Raw genomic sequence first — 24,710 nt, 5'->3', positions numbered from 1 at the left:
CCATACTATACAGATTTATATCATATTCTTGCTACTTCTAGCCTGGCTGGCTACTTCGAGCCGAGATGGGTTAGTGGTAAGAACGCGTGAATCATAACCAATGATCGTGGGTTCAAACCTGGGCAAGCACCATTGAATTTTAATGTGCTTAATTTGTGATTATAATTCATCTCGTGTTTGACGGGGAAGGAAAACATTGCAAGGAAACCTGCATTTTTTTTTTTTTTATAGAATAGGAAGGCGGACGAGCATATGGGCCACCTGATGGTAAGTGGTCACCAACGCTCTTAGACATTGGCATTGTAAGAAATGTCAACCATCGCTTACATATCCAATGCGCCACCAACCTTGGGAACTAAGATTTTATGTCCCTTGTGCCTGTAATTACACTGGCTCACTCACCCTTCAAACCGGAACACAACAATATCAAGTATTGCTGTTTTGCGGTAGAATATCTGATGAGTGGGTGGTACCTACCCAGACGAGCTTGCACAAAGCCCTACCACCAGTGAAAAGTGTCTAATTAGACTGAAATTCTGCTATATGTGTATTCCACCAACCTACATTGGAGTAGCGTGGTGGAGTAAGCTCCAAACCTTCTCCTCAAAAAAAGGAGGAGGAGGCCTTAGCCCAGCAGTGGGATATTCACAGGCTGTTACTGTCTAGCCTTTCAGTATGTGCCTTGACAGCTCGCAAAACGGTTTAAGACAATAGAATGATGTTTGTTTTTTGGTCTGGATTAAGAGACAAAGAGAGAGAGAGAGAGAGAGAAACTGAAACTCAAGTGAATAAAACGCAAAAGGGGGCAATTTGTGCAAGAATAACTAATATGACTTGAAATTAATATATTAATCAAACACATCGTACAACAAATAAATGAAAAAAAGTAAATAAGTAAGACTCCAATGTGTAAACAATTTAGAAAAAACTGAAAGACGCTTTTAATAGATGTTCAGAGAGTCTACTGTACGCTATTAAAAAACTCAATTGACGTCATACCCTTTGAAAACGGACACTTGAATGTAATGAGATATTGTTTGATTTGTCAAAACAGATCGAGGCTACTTTAAATATAGCCTAGGAAAATTTATTCGCAGTCTCAGCTTTGATCATTTTATAAATGGCAACCCTGGGAAAGGTTACTAGATTGTTCGCTTCGTGAATATAACTTGGACATTTTGCCAGAAATATAAAACAATGAGACGATTTTTCATCTTATCGTTGAATTTCCAATTTATTGCGAATGTTTCATTAAATTATTTCGGACGTAACACGTTTATCTTACTTGAATAATATTTATATGCGAAGATTTGAGTTAAGATGTTCGTTAGTCAACAGCTCGAACTGGACTGAACATTGATTCGAATCAAATTTGGAATAGAGTCGATAAAGTCTTTAGCGAAACGGTCAAATGACAATATTGTATACAAAATCCAAATATAATTTGTCTTTACAAAAGTACTTTAAGTTGCCAGCAACATTTAAGTTATAGATATAATTGTTGTACATATTTATTATTTGTTAGTTTTTATTCTATGTTGCTAACCAACTTACTAATTTCTTGTACCAACAAAGTATGATTTTTTTTATAGAATAGGTAGGCGGACGAGCATATGGGCCACCTGATGGTTTGACATTGGCATTTTAAGAAATGTTAACCATCGCTTACATCACCAATGCGCCACCAACCTTGGGAACTAAGATGTTATGTCCCTTGTGCCTGTAATTACACTGGCTCACTCATCCTTCAAACCAGAACACAACAATACCAAGTGCTGCTGTTTTGCGGGTGATGAGTGGGTTGTACCTACCTAGACGAGCTTGCACAAAGCACCCGCCCGTGACTACGACTTTTTATTAATGCAGTAGGAATAAGTCCGCCATTTATGCTGTGTATGCAATAAAGTAATAAATAAAAATATATAATTTGCGTAATATTATAAACTTCTTCAAAATAAATACTGAACAAACAAGTCATAACATTAACGTAACGTAACATCCTTGGCAAATACTTCATTCTCCGAACTCGTTTAAATTGTAATATTGATTCACTGACAACAATACTAAATTTTGTACATCAAATAACGCTAATAAGGAACAAGAAATGACAATAAGGATTAACGGTAACAAAGAACTTGATGCTAATTCGAACAGCTTACACGGCCTTAGGCGTTATGAGTTGTTTGACGCATAAGGGATTTTTACGCGGTATTGCCATTGTAACTAACCGAGGGGAACCTTCTCTCGTTAGTTTCCGTAGCAACTTCTGCATGAATTGCTATCGACTCGATTGTTACCGCGTAATAAATGCGTAAATTCGTGTTCGTTTGTATGAACTGTCTCGTCATATAATCCTCTCTTCCGATTTTTTTAAATGTCATGAAATGTATTTATTTATTCTGGAATATTTAAGAAAAGCGATTATAATGATGATAGCTATCATTAGGATTAAAGTGTTGCCAATTAAACGAAATGATGGAACAAAATTTCATCGATTTTATCGCACGATGATTAAATGATTCAATAAAATAAATTAAATATGTTAATAACTTATCTCGTGCTCGGTGATTAAAGGAAAACATCGTGAGGAGGCCTGCACGTATGGGGTGAAAATCACGTGTGCATCCATTATATGATGTATATCTACTAACAACCAGCTCTGGAGTGTGAAAACCTGGTAGCATATTGACTGTATAAGGAAAATATTATTGCAATTAAAACCAACTGATCGTAAGCGGACCCTAACGCCCATAGACATTGGCTTTTGACAGAGTAAGAATCATTTACCATCCCTTACATCGTCAACCCGCCACCAAACTTGGAACTAATTTGACATGCCCTTTGTAACTGCAGTTAAACTGGCTTACTCATCGTGCTTGGTTGTAGAATATCATGAGGAAGTTGTATATCAAGACGGGCTCGTACAAAGCCCTACCTCAAAATAATTACCCAACTTAAAACAAACAATGATAAAAATTACTTAAGTTCTATTCAACGGTTATATAAAAAAATTGTGAGCCAGAGAATGCTTATATTATTATAAAAATTAAATTGTTAACTGAGTTTGTTAAATGCGTTTATTGAACCCATTTAAGCTACACCAACTGTTTATTCTTATTATAAATGAATGGCAAGCTCAATTATTTTAAATATATAAAGTACAATTGAACATAAAGTTAATATACTTATATAATATATATTTTCACAAACTAATTAACTTTCTACATACACATTACTAATACAAAAGACTTTATAAAAGAGGTAAATTTTGACACAATTGACAAAATAGAAATGTTGAGAAAAAGGTGATATTCATTGGGTTTATAATCTAATCAAGAGTAGTGTTGTGTTGCTTTGATTAAACAGTATAAACATTATTTTTAAAAGATTTTATTATAGTATAACTAGGCGGACGAGCATATGGGCCACCTGATGATCACTAACGCCCATAGACATCGGAATTGTAAGAAATGTTAACCATCGCTTACATTACCAATGCACCGCCAACCTTTGGAACTAAGATGTTATATCCCTTGTGCCTGTAATTACACTGGCTTACTCATCCTTCAAACTGGAACACAACAATACCAAGTACTGCTATTTTGCGGTAAAATATCTGATAAGTGGGTGGTAACTACCCAGCTTGCACAAAGCCCTACCACCAGTACTAGAAATATTTATATACATATGTATTAGATTTGGGTTGTCATTGACCACCTAGTTGTTCTATTGGCTGCAGATACCAAATTCTTGGGTTCGATTTTCAGTCGAATTGATTCTGGAAGTTGGAAGAGTGAGTGTGTGTGTGTGTGTTCGTTTTTATTCTATAAAAAAAGATAAATAATTAAATATATAAATAAGAAGTTGGTTCTAAATGTTTTTTTTTCATATCATTTACACACAACAATATACAAAGAAAACACAAATAGCGTTACAAATCACCGCACTTATACGTCCAATTGACCACCTTTCAAGATGGTACATGGCATGTCATTTGAGATGAAAGAGAAACACAAAAACATATTATTCGCAATAATAAAAGTAATCTATATAAAAGGGGTGTCCGTATGATAATGATCCCACATTTCAAATTTCAAATTAGATTAAAGCGTGAAATAAACATCTGAACAGCCCTTAGATTACCTTCCGAATAACTTAGTATGTGACTTTTTAATTATTTTTTTTTTTTAGTTCGTAATATCGAGTTATTGAGAATAATTAATTATTTGATAACTCAAATCATTTTAAAATAGTGATCTTAATTGTGTTACATTTGTTATTTTCTTTGTAATCACAAATATATAAAAATATTTATTTTAGAACAATTACAATAAATATATTTAATGTGCAATTTCAGATAAACTGTCATTTTACTTGATTTTTATCTGTTTTATTTTTGAAGATAATAGTCCTCGTGGATCGATGGTTAAATTTTAAATTGCTCGAGTTAACGAGTCCCTCGGTCGGCAATCTGATTGGTGAGCAGCCTCTCGGATTTTTCGCCTGTTACAATAGACTTCTGTAAGTTCTCGTTTCCACGTCGCATGATGTGCCCGTAATTCAAAAACAAATAGGATTTCTATATCAACTGTATTAAAACATGTAAAATTATCAGTTATCAAAATAAATCGGCTCACATAAAGCATCTGCCAGTAAAACGATTCCGATGTATCCTTTTATGTTTACCACATACAGTGTTCTTAACGCGTGCTGTGGAACGAGTATCGTGTAAGCCGGCCACTCGGATACAATTCGCGAATGTCGTGAACGACCGCGGCGACATCGCTTTGTTGTGTCACGGAACATACCTTTATATCGCTTAAGGGCGATCGTGTTAGCGACCATTTGATTGCTCCGGTTTACGTTGTACACATATACCTCGTATTAAATACGATGTCACGGTGAATTATTGTGTCCTGCTGTCGGTTATACAAATGTATTTTATGGATCGAACACACCTGCGCGTCTGAGTGGAAGCGATTTTGACGAGGAATTATAAAGCTACGGTTATATATTTGCGACGAAAACCAACCAGATATATATACAGTAGCTTCCGTTTGAGGTGAAAACATAGGTGTGGGTACTCCCGTATAATATTTTGAATAAAAGCTGAGAAGTGTATGTCTACAATGTGGGTACCGTCTGTCAGTAATTTGGGCTACTATCTCGTTGGTCTAGAGAATAGCTGAGGAGCTGGGTCCATACACCTAATCGGAGCAATTAAAACTCACAGGGTCTTGCCGAGAAATTCTGAAAACAGGCCCAGAGTTTGGACGTTGACAATGTTTAACACACTCCCATGCCTCGAAAGGCACATACGGATGTCGCCCCATTGGACTATGGGAATGTACTGGTTTGCGCACATACTTGTGCTCTATAATATTTCCTGCACAGGAATCGATCAACAATCAAGGTAATAGCTACGAAAATCGTTTTTTATTATATAGATAGAAGGTCTAGCGAACGGCCACATGGTGGTAAGTCCGCCAGTAAACATTACAAATATTAAGCATTTCTTACATCACAAAATTATGTCCCATGTGCCCGTAGTTACACTAGCTCACTCACGCTTACAATCAATACTAACTATTGCAATTTGGCGGTAGAATATGCAATGATTGTGTGGGCTTGCAATAAGCTCTAACACAAAGTAAAACTGTTCGTGCCATTTCTAATCTTGGTTCGTCATTAAAATATATTTCCAAACGGAGACACATATTGTATAACCACGATAAATAATGATAAGCTTGTAGCAACAAGTTACCGACTCCCCAAAGTAATACTTCCTTCCTGGGACCAGCTATTTGTTTTTTTTTTTTAAAAAAACTCGTAGACATTTTTATATATGCAAATATACATATATATATATATATATATTTATATATTAAAAATAAATTAGGTAGTTAAAGGTTAAAGTATATATTCCTTAATTTTTATACCATATATTTATAGAAATTTAATAATATATAGTCAATATACATATGTTAATTAATTAAAACGATTAACTATCGAAATTTTCGCAATTTGTAACGATCTTAAAATCTACATTTTGATCACGTCATAGTTTTATGTGGAAGCTTTACATGAAAAAAAATATATAATTGTGATTCTGTAAATATATATATAGAAATCACGATGATTAACAATAATGATGATAAACAATATGATATTAATCATACCGTTCACATTTTCGCGAACCCTCCCATCGCTCCGATAGCCGTGATCGTCTAGTGGTTAGGACCCTACGTTGTGGCCGTAGTAACCCAGGTTCGAATCCTGGTCACGGCAGTGTATACACTGTCATGGCGGAGTAATTATTTTTAATATTAAATATATTTAAATATATATATATATATATATATATAATTTTTTATAATATAATAAAAGAATTATTATATTAATATATAACAATACATTTTTTTTATTGTAATTTTATTATTAGACGACGATTACAGTTAACCACATTCACATATTAACCAAACGCCTCACAAATCAAAGTTCCTAACGTTTCATTTACGAAAAATATATTATTCTTACCATTACTTACTATTACTTTAGAAACATTGTGTTTTTCTAACATATAATATAATTCTTCTTACTTTTACTTACTGCCACACAATTAAAGAAAAAAAATACGCTTGCAATTTGTATTTGTTTCTATTTTCAATTCACTAAATTAAACAAAAATAACAATTATTATTTAAATTACGAACTAGTAGCGCTCACTATGTTAAAACGTCGTAACTATTTTATTTAAAAGTATTTCCAAGTTGTTATACAACTCTGATCATAGATGGCGTTAGCTGTTCCTGTTGCTCTTGACTTATAACTATCGTAAAACATGTAATAGATGGCGTTAGTAGCATAAAATGACTCCCAAATTGTTCACAAGATGGCGGGACAAGTCGATAAGATACAAGCGATTTTAATAAGTCTTTGAGTTACATTTATCATTATTTAGCTAATACGACTTAGGGATTAAGAAAATATGTTTAAAAAATTAGAAATGCATCAATAAATTTTTACCAATAATCCTTAAAACAAATAGCTTGAAGCAAACACATTATTATGGGTAATTAAAATAAATGTTTATAATTGTAGGTATACTCATCTATTACTATGTAATATTATGTATAAATAAATTAAAACCTAAATAACGACTTATGTATATAGGTAGGTAATAGGTTTCAAACTTAATTACATTATATATTGGACAAAAAGTAGATTCCTGTTACTAATTCTACTACTTCCTATTCACCCCTCCAGTTAAGAAAATACTTTTTTCTTCTAAATAATACTTATATTATGTTAGATTTAATATCTTATTTATATGAAAATTTATTCAAATAATGATAAGTGATATTGTTTTACAACGAATTACGCGTAACGATGGCTTACGATTTTTATATGCCAATAAAAAACTTAATTCTGAACTCATTTCACCCTCATTATATATTTACTCCTGGAATAGCGATCGCTTTTTCCTTTAGAAATGTAGACTAATTTGGCACAGGTTATCTTTATATATACATAAAAAATTGGCTGTCTGTGCGATTTCAAATTACTTCTTTTTTTTAATATGGCTATTTGCGAGTTACCAAAACAAACACAAGCATTTTTTTTATTTTAGACAGTGGCTTTTTTCTTGCTTTTTTTTTTTTGCTAGTACTGAACTTCTACTAAGCGGCTGTATCGACTTTGATACTATTTTTTGTGCGCTGCGAACGAGTTCTAGGATATTTCTTTAAAACTAAACTAATAAAAGACCAGTACGAAGTCGGGACGGGTAACTAGTGTTAATTCCATTTTTAATAGAAATCAAAACATACCTACTTTCTTCAAGAAGCATAATTGTTAATAGATAAGGCATACGTAACACTCAATGAAAGATTATATAGTTGATAAGAAGCGTGGAGTTTCACCTTGGTAAGCTACATGTTGTATTTTAGACAACATATATTTAATAGATCGACCAGCTCTTTGCATGTGTCTAATTTCATCGAAATTCTGTCACATGTGCATTCTACTAAACCGCATTGGAGCAGCGTGGTTGAATAAGCTCCAAACCTTCTCCGCAAAAGGGAGAGGAGGCCTTAGCCCAGCAGTGGGACATTCACAGGCTGTTACGGTTACGGTTACGGTTTTAAAAAGAATATCAGAATATATATATAGTTATTAGTAAATTAATAATACCGCCGTTTAGTGTTCTGTTAAACGAATGAAAATTTGTATATGATCGTTCATTTTCATTCATTCACTCAGTATTTATAAACTCATTAATGAACGTCATAATGTTCAAATGAAACATATTATAGCAAATATTGAAATACTGGTAATAAATCACGTCTGTGAAACAGCAACGTCACGTGATTGCGCGCCTGGACCACAACACGGCACATTTTATAAGTCAAACCATGCTCAGTGACGTAGGCGTAGTCGAACAACCCAGCCAAATAACTTTGGCGAAGTTTTAGAAGCCGAGATGGCCCTGTGGTAAACTGCGTGAATCTTAACCGATGATCGTGGGTTCAAGCCCGGACAAGCACTACTGAAATTTCATGTGCTTAATTTGTGATTATAATTCATCTCCTGATTGACGGTGAAGGAAAACATCGTGAGAAAACTTGCATGTGTCTAATTTCACTGAAATTCTGCCACCAGTGTATTCCACCAACCCGCATTGGAATAAGCTGCATACCTTTTCCTCAAAAAGGGAGAGGAGGCCTTAGCCCAGCAGTGGGGCATTCACAGGATGTTACTATACTATTGACTCGTGATTTGACAATAGAGCCATGGTCGTCGGAATTTAGTCGTACTAGACTTAGGAATAATTATTATTTTTTAAAGGATCGTACATCGTACACGTCCAAACGTACGAACGCTAAATACGCGTCAAAGTAAAAAGATAGCGAACGTGAAGCAAAATCATCACTCATAACATGTCTCACTCGTGAAATGGCAGAAACCGACTTACGTGTTACACACTGTTTTGATTCGTATATCCTTTAAATTGTATTATTATAATAGACAATATTGCATATCACTTTCTGACATTTCGCAATCTAATCGCGTGTTCCGTGTGCCTTTGCGAGTTTTTTACTTAATCGGTAGCGTTGACATTAACTGCGATTTGTATGAATATTCTATAAGAACAAACTCGAAACTCACCACAGAAAACGGTCGTGAAATATGAGAAATTGAAATGCGACATTGACTATAATAATTATAACATTTCTAGAATAGAATCAAAATAGTATATCAATATATAGCGGTTATCAACTTTTAACGGTTGAATAATGAAGTGAGTTCTTGCAGTATAGCACTGCTGAACTAAGCTTCGTCTTTGTTTGCTTGAGATTGGCTCTAATGTAATAAAAAACAACGTAACATCGCTTATAATCAATGTTTAAGATTTACTAATCACGGTAATAAGATCTTTATTCGCATTTATACAACGTACCAATAGCAAACAATCATTTGCGGTTGATTTAAATATAACAAGCGACATCGATGTTTATTTGTACTGATTTAGGGGCGAAAATTCAAAAGCTGGCTGACACATGTCACGAGAATGCTAAGTGGTCTAATACTCCATTATTACGTTTATTTCTTTAGTTTTGTTTCTTGTTCGCTAAGCCCCGCTTAACCTAATTCTTTACTACGAACACTTGTATTGAGAGTGCTCTAAGGCAATTATTTTGTTATTTACAAATTGTGTTAATATTTTTAATAGCTTCACAGCTTTACTGTAGCTTTGATTAGCGGCTGTTTGGCTAGTTAGTAGAAACAACATTGTTTAACTTCTTCGTCGTGACACTCTTGTCAGAGCGGTCGTGGTCGCCATGAAGTATTATGAATTATTCGGCGCAGATGTTATTCGCCTCACGAGCCTTCGCCATATGTCCCTGTCAGTGGTAAGCCTCGTGCATTCATGCAAGGGACCGCCAACAGTTGTTTTTATTTGGTCGGTCCATCGCATGGGCGTCCTTCCACGTGGTCTGTTGCCATCCACCTTGCCTTGAATGACAAGGCGCTCTATGGAGTTATTTCCTTGCCGGGAGACGTGTTCAAAAAAAGTTAGTATGCGTTTTCGAACCAGCGCCGAAAGACGCTGTTTGATGCCGAGTTCTTGAAGAATGGAGATATTGGTGCGAAATTCGGTCCACGAAACTCTTAGCATTCCTCTTCAGCACCACATCTCCAAAGCATCGATCTTCTTTTTTTCGACCTGCCGCAAAGTCCATGTCTCCACAGCGTATAGAAATATGGGGAAAACAAGCGTTTGTACGAGCCGGATCTTGGTTGCTTTGGTAATGTTCCTGTTCCTCCATATTTTCTTCAGCCTCTCCATTGCAGTTCTCGTAATTGCCATACCTCGCTTGACCTCATCTACGCATCCGCCATTATTCGATATTAAAGCTTCCATATATATAAAGGATTGGACGACCTCGCAGTTCGCAATCTGAGAATCTAAGCTTTAATCTGAATTCTTGGCATACGCGCTCCATTTTAAGAAGCAATTCTTCCATATAAATTGCGTCAGACGCAAACAGGGTCGTGTCGTCGGTATAGTGCAAATTTGTAGTCTTGCGCCCACCAACTGCAACACCGTCACTCCAGTCCTCAAGCGCAATGCGCATTACCAGTTCTGTGTAAGCATTGAACAAGAGCGGTAATATTATGCATCCTTGGCGGACTCCAGCGCCGGGATGAAAGTCTTCAGATAAAACATCATCCGTCCGCACGGATGCAGTCTCATCTTCGTAAAGACGCCTAAGAAGATGAACTAAGTGTTTCGGTGTACCCATGTCCAGTAATACACTCCATAGTTTGGGCCATTTTACTGAGTCAAATGCCTTTGAGAAGTCAACAAAGCAAACATAAGTAGGCTTGTTAAACTCTCGTGCCTTTTCTTTTATCTGGCGAACAATGAGGATCTGCTCACGTGTACCCCTTCCTTTTACAAAACCGGCTTGTTCTGGTGCAATTTCCTTGGACAGAAAGTTCTTCAGTCGTTCATTGATTATGTGTAGCAGGATTTTACTAGCATGAGATATGAGAGCTATAAGGCGGTAGTTGCTATACTTCTTAGTTGAACCCTTCTTGTGCAAAGGAACGAAAACCGTGTGAGACCATTCTGTTGGCCATTGTTTAACTAATCACCCGTTAAATAACTTTTATAAGTACTGTCATTGTTTAGATTAAAAAGAATGTCATTTTTGTTTGGCTTTAATATTTTCTATAAATTCGTTCCCATTTCAAAATTATAGTGTAATTTTCGTTGATGGACAGACTGATTGCTTAATGCCGTGAATATTGCAACCGCCTTCAACTCGAAACTGACACAAACTCAAGATCACTCAAGACAAATATTTTTGTAATAAATATAAATTTATCCTTTATAAACATACTTTACCTTAAGGCATCTTATAATTATTTAAAATGTTTTCTATTTCTTACCTGAAACAAAAAAAAAATTGTATAAAATTATAAAAAATCGTAATATATGCGTTAACCGATACAGTATAAATCTTGTACAGTTGAAGTTGGCTGTTGCGTGAAGGCTTATGGAACAGTACAATCAACAAAATAATATGAAAGAGTCACCAGGCTAAATTAGTTTAAATAAAATAAATACAATATAGAAGTATGGCGAAAAAGTTTCCCGTCCACATTATGGGGGCCGTGATTACCTTCTGTATCAAACTTATATGCTATAGTTCAGGAATTACTTTACACCTGCCCCTCTGCTCCTCTAACATGCAGGTGAAATCACTGGCGAAAATTAGTACGACTATCAAAATACTCAAAAAGGTTCACTATCGAACAAAAGATAATTTTATACTAGATTAAAGTTACTAAGTATTCTGAAGGAGACCTGCATGTGACGAATCAAAATGCAACGTGTTGGAGTATGCTCCAAATCTTCACCTCAAAGAGGAAAATAGGTCTTAGCCCAGCAGTGGGACTATTACAGGCTGTTACTACTATTGAGTTTTTCTTTACGTTTACATCATGAAATCTTGTTGAATGATCAATAAATGCCATTACGAAATTGAGTGACATATATGTTTCGACTTATTTCTTAATATCCAATATTGATTCACACAATTTCTATATCCAAACCGAAGCAATATGGCACCAATTCGAACACTAGAACAATATAGTATGAAGCGACATAAGCCCATAGTGCTTGGAATACAAGTACCATGCTCTACACAAAACCATTCAATTAAGGATACCGAGCCGCGGTATGTTGGCAGACCGCACGTTTGTGTTGCCATTATCATCGAAGTGTGCCATAAAAACAACTGCTTGCTTCGTTACTGTTTCAACTATATATTTTACAGTCAAAACACATTTCCGAACAATATTGCTTTTGAAAGACAAAATCTGTTAAACATACATTTAAAAAAGATTATAAAAAAAATCTAATTATGGTGATCAAACAACGCTGAATGCCCGGTACGTCACACATAGGCAAAAACACACACACACTGACATGTAACTCCAAAAATAAAACTAACAATGTTAACAGATGTGTATAATTTCTAGGAACTTTATATAATAAGACAAATATACGAATCTTAATTATTTTTGTAGATCTTAAGAAACCGCTAAATACTTACCGGTTCATACCGGTTATAACAACTTTATATAATACTACATGTAAGGAATACTTATTCATTCAACTATGAATTTATTTCTTATCTAGATGTAAGGTACTTAAGTTATTATAGTGTTTAATTGTACTCTTGATACAGTTTTAATTTCACCCATGTTCGTGTAAAAAGCTTAATTCTATTCATGCTTCATAAACGTACATATTTTATGAGATTTTCATTTAACTCATTTCTGTTAACCGAAAACGATATACCTTATAATAATTAGATGTAATAAAAATTAAGTTTATTAAAATTAATATATGTATAATTTATATTAAATAATTATATTATATTTCAGAGCCGTGATTGATCTAGTAGACGAGAACCTTAACCGATGATAACGAGTTTAAGACCGGGCAAGCATAACTGAATTTTCATGTGCTTCATTTGCGTTTATAATAATGAATATCGTGCTCAGCGGTAAAGGTTATCCATCATATCTTAAATGAATGTTTGTTTTTAAAAGGTTTTCATATTTACTATTAGAATTCACATACTACTACTATGCACTTTGTTGTAACGTGACATTAGCTAGCCTTCTATAGCATTTAATCTCGATTTTGATCGTTTTGAGCACGGATAATATTGTAGCGCAAGCCTTATCGGTTAATAGTTTACAAACAAATTTAAAGAGGCTCTGCGACGCAAGCCATAGAATAGCTAGAATACATTAAACCGAATAATATTTGGCTATGTATATTTCAATATACTATAACAATATTGATTTTTAAAGCAATTATTTTAGAGGGAGAATTGCAGCGAATGGGACAGTACAAAAAGATCGGCAAAACATACAAACAAGCTACTCCTAATAGCCATTATTCATAATCTCTTGGTCACTATAATATTCCTGTATTATCAAAGAGGCTCGCTGGCAGCTTAACACAAATAAAAAACATACACACAAACACACATTTTAATTTTCGAACTAAATACCGTTACATTTTACTAGCAGTGCATGCCAGTAACCAATTTCACTTCGAATTTATATCCAACAAAAACTTTGTATACACTTCGATAAACCGCATTGTCAATCAAGTATAAAATAGACTTTTGAAACAACGCGGAGTCACGCTCGCCTTTGTTTAGAAGAGTTCCTTTCTAGTCGAGATAAAATAAAATACTGAATATAAGTTTTGCTCATTTATTTTGAAGCTACTTCTCTGTGATTTACTTTTTTTAAATTATATTTGAGAGGTCATGATAGAGAGTGTTCATGACAATATGTATTTGAAAAAAGAGTTTTAAGATCGAATAGCCGTCCAAAAAGTGTATGTCAATAATTGGGATTACATCATTTTAAAAATCATTAAACTTCAATCTCGTTGTTTGTTGATTATAAATTACAAACAATTAACAGCATAGTTCCTAAATATTTTGTTATTATCATATAAAGTATATACCAATATAATATTTTAATGTTAAATAACATGAAAGAAAAAAATGTTTCAGGAATGTTTAAGAAAACGTATATTTTTTATGATAAACAATTAATAAATTAAATTACGTAGTACATACTACATACTACTACATACATTGATAATGACAGTTAACATTCAATAATCGCATTATATATATAATATATATAATATATATATATATGTATTAATATATATATATATGTGTGTGTGTATTTATTTTTTTATATATAGTTTAAGCGTAGTACATTATTGAATGTCGAAAAGTTAAATGACATTTTGAATAGACAGTGACACCATGCCATAATAAGCGTTCAGAATTTGTGGGTTGGAATTAATGATACAATGTAGTTTAGACGAATTGTTAGTACTTTGTGTAGGGTTTTGTGTAAGCCCGTCTGGGAAGGTACCACCCTCTCGTCACATATTCTACATAGCAATACTTAGTATGGTTGTGTTTCGGTTTGAAGAGTGAGTGAGTCGATGTAACTATAGGCAAGGGACGTAACATCTTAGTTGCCAAGGTTGCAACGGCGCCAATGTCTATGGGCGTTGGTGATCACTTACTATCTACCTGCCCGTCCACCTAACTATATTATAAAACATGAGAAACACATTTTAAATTGAGTCTATGACCCATATGTTATCAATTTATGAAATATATAAATTTGAATTCTTTGTATTATTTTTATCTCGTTACGTAACACGATTACAAAATTTCTTTGTTCATATTCTTTTTACTTAACAAAAGTGATATTTTTAAACGAATAAAAACTTTTTATGCTCCAAATAATAGAATAACAAAGATCATGAACTAACTCGGAGAAAGCTATTTCGTTTCCTACAAATAATTGAATATTCTTTAGATAACAGTTAAGGGCCATGTCGTGTTTATCTCTATTATTTTTACACAACGAAAATGTTATTTCTGTATAATTTATTTTTAATATCGTTATAGCCGAAATGGTTTAGTGTTAGAACACGTAAATCTTAATCGAACGTTGCAGGTTCAAATCCAGACAATCACTACTGAATTATCATGTACTTTTGTGTTTATAATTAATCTCGTGGTCGGCGTTGAAGGAAAACATCGCGAGGAAATATTTACAGATGAAAATCTACCGCATGTGTATCCTACAACCCACACTGGAGTAGCGGATAGCAGTAGATAGATAGTATATAATTCAATTGAAGGAATTAACTTCTTAGAATTGGCTTAGAGCATCTACGGATCTGCTATTGTAAGAATTTAATATTGCATTCGAATTACTTGACATTTGGCAAACCTTTGTGAATGAACAGCGAAAATGTCAGCTTCTCACCTTTTATGATAGCTTGGAGTTTGCTTCGTTGTTATTTTGTATTAATCCCGTTATTTGCTTTATATAAAAGTCTTAGATGTATTTATAGAAATATAAGCTTTAAAAATATTATAACAGCAGTTCTGTTTTACTTATCAAAACGAAAACAAAATTTCGAAATAAAAAGTTATAGAAACAAGACTGAACAAAACTATTGCCACACGTAAATAACAATAACGTATTAAATATACTATATGTAATATCATTTTTATATTAAAAAGTTAAAATCTTCAGAGAAAACTTTAAAGAATCCAACAAGTTGCAATTTAAAACTTATGCATATTTCATGAACTTCAGTGAGCTCAATGCTCATCTAAATTGATAGTGCTATTGAACTTTCGTCTTAAAATAGATGAAAATGATTCTAAGTCTTTAACACTTGACACCAATGAAATTGGCGAAGACCGTCTTCGCCAATTTCATTGGAGTACAGCCAATAAATGCAAGTCAAGCGCTGCAGCTATTAAACAAATCATCCAAGCAATGAACTGTTAAACGATAAGCAGCATCCAGCGCTGCAGCAAATCGATTTCAGTTTGAGTTCACTCATTACGTAAAGTGAAATTGAAATGTTCGAATAAACTTTAACAAGATTTTAATTGCGATCTAGATATATTTAAAACAGGATCGGATTTTTACTGTAAATGACATTAAGTGATTAGTTTAGCCAACTTAATATATAATATTTATATAAATACATACATAAGTAATGGCATATGAATAAAAATAATGTTTAAAAGGTAAAACAAAAATACCGAATCAGTAATAATAATATACTAGTACTTGGCTACCATAAAAATATTAAAATAAATTACAATATTATTTCTACCAAAGTATCTCGAGAAAATAAAACAATTATTCATTCGAAGAAAAATTAGATTGACTTTGAAAAATAATTTAACTCCGACATATTATTATGAAAACGTTTCTTTGTTTTTAAGTCTTATCCTAAATGAGCTTTGAACCTCTTACGTACCGCAAGTAGCTACCCCTAAGGTAATACCACAAACAACCGTCGCTAATTTAGAAATACCTCGAGGTCATACAAACGATTGAAAACGCAAAAATTTAATTTTAAAGGCATTTACCGTTGAGAATGTTTTGTTTATTTGATTCATAATTTATGGCAGTTATTATGATAAACCTTTACAACGCTTCATGGTACTCGTTGTTTGAAATACTAATAAGAATTGTAATCTTGAAATGCTAGAAAAGAGTACTGAGTTTTTTGTCGGTTCTTCTAGATTCTGAACCGGTGGTAAATTTTATTAAGCTATATCTAATTTATTCATATAGAAACATTTTAAAGGACTTATTCTTCTTTTTTTATTTTAATAATTAAACATGGAAGAAAAACTCACTGCATCGATCCTAAGTAAATTTACCCCCAAAAATCATAAATGGATAAATATAATATTATCAATCATCAATCGACCCTGATTGATTAATTAATTAACGTGTGTTTAATTACTAATCGTAATATGTATTGTAAATAATAATGTTAATGATTAAACTATTAAATTAGCGACGTTCGCCTATACAGTTTCCAATTTAGATCTTAATATCAATTTCACCCAAACGCCAATGCATTGTGCTTAATATCAAACGACAGTATTATAATGGCTATTGAGCATATTAAGCAAATTGAGTAGATTAACTACGTATATTCGCCCAATATACATATTTAATCTACTCAGTATACTATCGTCGAAAACATTTAGAAAATTACAATTCGATAAACAATATAATACCAATTGAAAATTTAATCAAATTAACACTTTTTAATTGCTTCGAAAATTGTCGTATCAGAAGAGCTTGGAGAAATTTTTAACACGAAATCTCTTGACTCGCTTATTGGGTTCGACAATTGTTTCTCTTTTGACTATATTATATTAAGTAATACTGTTTGTTCCGTTATGTTATAATATTTTAATTACTTACGTTACTTACTGCCTTACTTAAATGTTTAAATAACCACTGATTTCTCTCTAACACACAAAAAATAAAATAGAAACTCATACATGCAAAAACTGAAACTTCCCATTAATGGCTTTAGTATGAAATTGGACATGTCTATTTTTATTTTAAATATACAGAAAGTTACTAATTTTTTGCTGACAAACTATGGCTATTATTATAATGAATGGGAACGAAATACTCCAAGGCCACATAACGTGATAATCTGCCGCACAAATTCCGTCGTTAGGAATACGTCCTCTTTATATTATTTGTTCTTTAAATAGAAACGGGCTAACCTCGCTATCGGAGCCATGGCCTAGAAAGCATTTTCCAACCCAACCATTTACATTAATGCGTTTGAAGTTCGGTTATCTTATTAATAGTTAATATGACAAAAATGGTGTTTAGGACGTTTTCGTCTAAGCGATATAATTTATAATTCTTAGCTACTATACTTTTGTTTTTGTTTATTTAAAACAAGTCCCCCTCCCTTTTTAAGTCCACGCGAGCTGGTTCTCGATGTCACCGCCTCACTGTGACATCAATTCCATCGCGAACAAAGAAATTTGGCAACTCCTTTCTTTGTCGCACTTCCCAAAAATGGAATTCCTTACCAGCTCACGTGTTCCCCTCCTCTTACAACCCGGGTTCCTTTAAATGAGGCGTGAAGAGGCATCGTTTTTCCCGTCTGTACTGGCCGTCGTCGCGTTTGGACTCTACTACCACTTACCATCAAGTGGAGTAGAGTCATTTACCCTCCCGGCAAATATAAAAAAAAAGTAGGCGAACAAATGGGCCACCTGATGGTAAGTGATCACCACCACCCATAAATGACATGGATAGAGATAAAGGAACACAACAATGCTAAGTATATAAACTATGGCGGTAGAATATGTGAAACGTGGGTGGGTGGTGGTGTTTTTACCTACCTATCCAGACGGGTTTGCGCAAAGTCCTACAACCAAGTAAATATTATACCGACTTAAATGCAATGAAAAATTAATAGCTAGTAAATCTGTGCTTTTATATAAAACGAATTAATGCCCCGACGACACGCAAGGGAACAACCATTAGCATAAACGATGAGAACAGCAATCAATTCTGAAATAAATTGCGACATTATCCGAAATCGTTAGCTCCAAAAAGCATTTCGATTTGAAACAAATTATGATTAGATATTAATTCAACGTAGTTAACAAATTTAATTTTCGAACATAATTTATGAAGGCAATATTTGAGCAATTTGTAAGCAAGATATAGACATAAACAATTAAGTGTGTGTGTTTTTTTTTGTGAGACGGCGAACACATTTCCAGAAATAACCAGATATATCCAGATTGAAGAAATAATAATTTTTACATTATTACGAAAAACCTACGTATTATAAATATCGGTCTCATACATTACTTAAATGCACATTAAGTTGACCTCAATAACTCAACAGGGGAAAAGGTAACTGTTGATTTAAAGTTTGCTGATTCTATTCAGACGCTTTGAACTATCGTCGTAACTACTCCTGGAGCAAGAGTAGTGTTTGCATAGTTAATGATAGAAGGTTGCTGAACTTTCTGAGTAATATTCATTAAAAATTAGGACGAAAATTGGTAGGGAAAATTGATAAATATAATTGAATCTTATAAGCTACTCGTCTTTGCTTCGCGCTGTTTTACATTTATTTTTATATATTGTTTTACACATATATTCGAATAAATCTTCACCACAATCTGATGAATAGTTGAGGAACTCATAGACAACAAACGTATAAACATTCATTTTTATTTATAACCTATTTATAACGTCATTAGTTTATCAAGTGACTGAAATATGTTATTCAAATATTAACGAAATATTTATGTATCTTAAGGTAGAACTCATTAACTGATAGTCCAAGTAATTATTCTATAATGGCGGTCGAAACGTTGACCGCGTCATTAATCTGAACTAAAATATTACGACTCGTGGTTTATGACAATGGGTTGGCGGAAAAATTAGGGAATCATCAATTACATGTCCGATCTATGCGATAAATACAATGAATTATCTTCATTATGTGGTAACATAAGAGAAAATTAGGCATTTTAAGCAATAAAATATTGTTTTGTAAAAGTCACGAAGGAATGAAATTATATATAAATAATTTATTTAATTTAATTTAACAATATTTAAACACAAGACTTATCGTTTATCATATCGAATTTCAGATGATATGATTCATTAGCTTTGAAGAAGTTTCTACAAATTTTACGAATATTAATTTATTAAAATTGGCCAAGGCTATCATTAATCATAACCAAGAGTATTATATTGTAACAGCATTGCTTAGAAACAGATTTAATAGATTATCAGGTAAAAATAAACAAATGTAAGGTAAATAAGTAAGTTATTTTCTAGGATAAGCCGAGGTATGGTGGTTCGGTCCAATTCAATTTGCAACGGATTTGTTTAGACTTTCGTCCTAAAAATACGCGAGAATCTGATCCCTTTGAAAAATCTTATTCCACTATTACGTAAGCTTTTGAACTCATAACATGACTTAGAAATGAAAAGTTAAAATCATGTAGTATTAAATTTCAAATAATACAACGGACTTTTCGAAGGGTTAATAATGTCGCCTACATATTGTCTCCAATTTATATCTTTATATCAATTTTGCCCGTCAATGTAATCATTCACTAGACCGATTTCGGCCACGGCGGCCAATTTCAAGGAAGATTCCTCAGCTACGCAGGAGATATTATAATGCACAAGTATGTGCGCAAACACAGGTGCACTCTCTATACCCACATATATATAACTCACATAATCCAATGGGATGGCAATCCAACACGACCGGAAAGACTTCAGGTGCAGGACCATCGGCTTTACCTGCTTTCCGAGGCACGAGTGTACACACTTCCAACTTCCAGACTCCGGGCTGCTACTGAGAATTTTCTGACAGAAAAACCCAAAAATTTTTTATTGGCCCAATCTAGGAATTGAACCCAGGACCTCTGGGTCTGCGGCCTTACATCAAGCCACTAGACCAACGAGGCAGTCAAATCAACTATAAGAAGTATGTACTCCTTATGTATGGAGTCTAAGATGCCCCGTCAGATATACCATAGTTATATTATCTACAATACAAAATTTATGAACCAAATGTAGTGTCTTCTAAAGTATATACACAAACATAAAGTTTTTAAATGTTGCGTCATAACTGGGACTTGAAAAAAGCAATAGAATATATAATTAATTACGTAAATGGTTTCTTTAGCAAACACTGGACAGTTCCTAATGTTCCCCCGAGAAAAAACGTTACTTAAACCATCCGAACATTTTTCAACATCAGTCACAAAATAAATAAAACAGTTGAGTGCTGAAACAAAATGCAACACGGCAACAACTACCGGCACTTAAAAGGAACATTGAAACATAAGCCTTGTCGTTTGGAAGCAGAATAATTGTGTGCAAAACGAGAATTTATCGTTGTTGAAAAACACTCCTCTGCTTACGTGTCTGCATATAGATGTCGTTAATGGGAGTAGATTTTTTTTTTTATATAGAATAGGAAGGCGGACGAGCATATGGGCCACCTGATGGTAAGTGGTCACCAAAAGCCCTTAGACATTGGCATTGTAAGAAATGTCAACCATCGCTTACATAGCCAATGCGCCACCAACCTTGGGAACTAAAATTTTATGTCTCTTGTGCCTGTAATTACACTGACTCACTCACCCTTCAAACCGGAACACAACAATATCAAGTACAGCTGTTTTGCGGTAGAATATCTGATGAGTGGGTGGTACCTACCCAGACGAGCTTGCACAAAGCCCTACCACCAGTAAAAAGCTCTAATGGATTTTTTTTAGATATCATCAAGACTGAGCTACGAATCTTACCTGATCTATGATCTATGATATCTATGATCTAAGTAATCGTTTCTTCACAATAACAGTAACAGCCTATTAATGTCCCATTGCTGGGCTAAGGCCTCCTCTCTCTTTTGAGGAGAAAATTTGGAGCTTATTCCATCACGCTGCTCCAATACGGGTTGGTAGAATACACATGTGGCAGAATTTCAATGAAATTAGAAACATGCAGGTTTCCTCGCGATGTTTTCCTTTACCGTCGAGCACGAGATGAATTATAAACTCATGAAAATTCAGTGGTACTTGCCCCGGTGTAAACCCACGATCATCGGTTAAGATTCACGCGTTCTAACCCCTAGGCCTTCTCAACTTTTTCTTCCTTAACAATGCTCTTCGAATAATAAAATATAATTAGTTGTTTATTTTTTTAGTAATGACACTGACTTACCTGATTTAAAGGTAAAATAAACGATAATACGCGTAATCTCTATCATTAATAAAAATATCTTAGCGCTTTTTTGTTTAGATTACATTTATTATTAAAGAAAAAATAATGTCTTCTACACCCCAATCATTAATTTTCATTTGCGCGTCTAATAAAGACACCGGCAGAAATACCTAGTTCATTCTCGCTACCTAATTTCCATTTGCAAATGGTTCTGAAAGCTGGAATTAGTCCCAGTGTGTGGTTCAACCGATCGATTGAGTGAGACGGTTACTCGAAAGCCATTTTGAAAGCTGTTTGATTGCTCAATTCACCAACCTTCGTTTCAACCTAACTGCCTCTTCCTTCACATGTATTTAACAATTCACGTTCAAATCAAAAGTTGTTATTAAGAAGATAAGCAATGATAAAAATTATTAATATTACCAAAACAAACCGAAGGTATTTGTATTTGATAAAAAGCTATACAAACTTAGACTTTTCTAGTTACAAGATTAAAAATAACAAAATGGCTCTAGTTGTGTCAAAGCCAAGGGAACGTAAGGCGGAATTACTTACGTTTCGTATATAAAAGTTACATTTAGGAAATTAAAAATGTGCCCATTTATTGCAGAGCCAAGAAATGCAATGCACAAGCTTCTTAAAATTCTTATAATGAACTTATACTTTAACAGTCTACACGCATTTTTTGAAAGACAATGAATATAAACAATATTTATAATAATAGCGATCGTAAAAATATTTCAATTATATACAAAAAGATTGTTACAGTATATACATTGCCTACTGTAAAATATTTATTATAGACATAAAACAAAGTCGATATCTCTATTTAAATTAGAAACTGTGCCAGCAATTATAAATGGTTAAATCCACCACTGTTTTGTTTCACTGTTTGTTGAATGTTTCAAAGACATCATTTGCGAGATGTAAATGTATTAGTAGTATATGTATAATTCAAAAAAAAAAAAATTAATATTGCCAGCTCGTGACCACGGTAGGTGCAATTGTGTCGAATCGTCGCGGTCAAAATCCGAATATTACATAGAAAATGTATTTTTAAATATAATATTGCTAACATCCTTTAGTAAAAAAAAGTAAAATCTCATACGTTTTTACTATATATTGAAAAATTACCTTCTAAATTAAAATTCATTGTAATTTTTACTTTCGCATAATACTCTATGGATTAGGTCTTAAATTGTGCGAATAACTCAAACCGCCAGCATTAGCCGTAATGCAGAAGAATATATAAAGCGGAAGTAACTAAAGTATAAGTACTGGGTTAACATTTTTAAAATTTTACGCGACTACCGCCTTTTCGAATGTATTAAAACGGGAACATAAAGACCAAAACTTCTTTATTACCATAAATTCTTGACTTTCAGGATTTTTTTATGTATTCGTTTATATTAATTTTTTAACCCACGCCGTGAAGTTCATTAACCAGAAAATATTCGAAATTTCATCTCCATAACTACAAGCATTGACAAATGATTTCTTATTAAGCTTTCGTAAATTATTACGCTAGTCTACTGCGGATTAGCAGATGTATGCACACGTCTAGGAATTATTTATGTTACCAGGTCCCAACATTACATTTTCTTTACAGTAATATCTGTATTAAGCTGATATTACTGTTGTATTTCCAAATTTGTATTAGCACTTCAGCTCCTTCCTTCAAAATATATCTTCGTCATCGATCACCACATCACCAATGTCACCAGAACTTACGTTTAGAAACTCTGTGATAAGGTTCGACATCAGCAATTTCAACGGGTACTTTAATATATTACATAATTAGTATACATTTTTATGACAGTGCTATGCTGATAAATCATTTGTTTGATTTCAATAACTCTCCGTTATGATTATCCTAATTGACGGAATTCGATCCATGTGCTTAGTTTATTTGGCAATATTAAATGGATTTTGATCCACAGAATAAAAGTTCTCTGAAACTTTAAATAAATTGTAATATTTCTATAATGCATGCTGAGCTGATTGCTATTACAGAAGCTTTGTCATATATTAGTTGCATTAATTTAAATTATATTGTAATTTAAACGGATTCAAAAAGCGCTCTTCAACATTTATTACGATGTACTAGTCCTAGTTACCGGGGATTACCCATCGCCTATAAAATTTTAAAAAATATATACAAATATATATCGTGTAATAAGAGAGTGTCTTTACAATGGATACCTTCTCATATTGGTATAGAAGGCAATGAAATAGTTGATTGTTTGGCGAAAGAAGCTTCTTATACAGAGGTTTTAAGTGTTCTTAAACAAAATTGTCGCATACAGTGGAAAGAATACTTTGACATGAGAGCTGCGACAAAAGGGATATGGTACAAAACAATACAGCCAAACTTAAGTCGCAAACCTTGGTTTATTGCTGCCAATATGAGTAGGTCTGAAATTGTAACAGCCTTGCGGCTTCGCTCCGGGCACATTCCACTGAATAGTTTTGCCTCCTCAATTGGTAAGGCGGTGTCATCTGCTTGTGCAGAATGCAATAAGAATGAGGATGTATACCATATATTAGCAGAATGTGTCCGAAATGAAGCAGAAAGAAATATTTTATTAATGAGATTTAATATTCATTTATTAGATATAGTAGCTTTTAACAGCATACTGGCCTATCCTGTCTCGGATCAGGCTAGAATGTTATATAGAGTAGTACACGTAGGATTAAGACATAGAATTATTTAATTTTTGTTATTTATAGGTTGATTTTGTAAACTGATTTATTATGTTTAGTTATTCCTATAGGGGTGGCATGATCACTCGGTGACCAAACCTCTCTTAAATAAAGATTTAAAAAAATTATATTAAATGGATCGCGTGACTTGTTGCCATCGAGTAAAGTAATATCCAGTAGATGACTGCAGTGCTTCCTCTCCTTTTGAATATAAGTTTTGGTGCTGATTCAATAAATCATCTTTACATGTAATAGAGTCTGAACTCATGTAGATTTCTGTTACCGCCGAGCACGAGATGACTTATCAA

The 24,710-nt window shown here is 33.5% G+C and overlaps 1 protein-coding gene and 1 non-coding gene across 2 annotated transcripts in view; one reads left to right on the top strand and one right to left on the bottom strand.

The window, feature by feature from the left end:
• LOC126769115 (centaurin-gamma-1A) overlaps positions 1–24,710 on the bottom strand; it is a 259,730-nt gene that overhangs the window by 106,514 nt on the left and 128,506 nt on the right. The gene's annotated exons all lie outside the window — the stretch shown is intronic.
• On the top strand, positions 6,217–6,288 carry Trnah-gug (transfer RNA histidin (anticodon GUG)). The gene has a single exon. It is a non-coding gene; the product is annotated as a tRNA-His (tRNA).

Source organism: Nymphalis io, chromosome 6 (assembly GCF_905147045.1).
Source record: "Nymphalis io chromosome 6, ilAglIoxx1.1, whole genome shotgun sequence".
Classification (NCBI taxonomy): Eukaryota; Metazoa; Arthropoda; class Insecta; order Lepidoptera; family Nymphalidae; genus Nymphalis; species Nymphalis io.
This window is presented reverse-complemented; position numbering and strand designations above follow the sequence as displayed.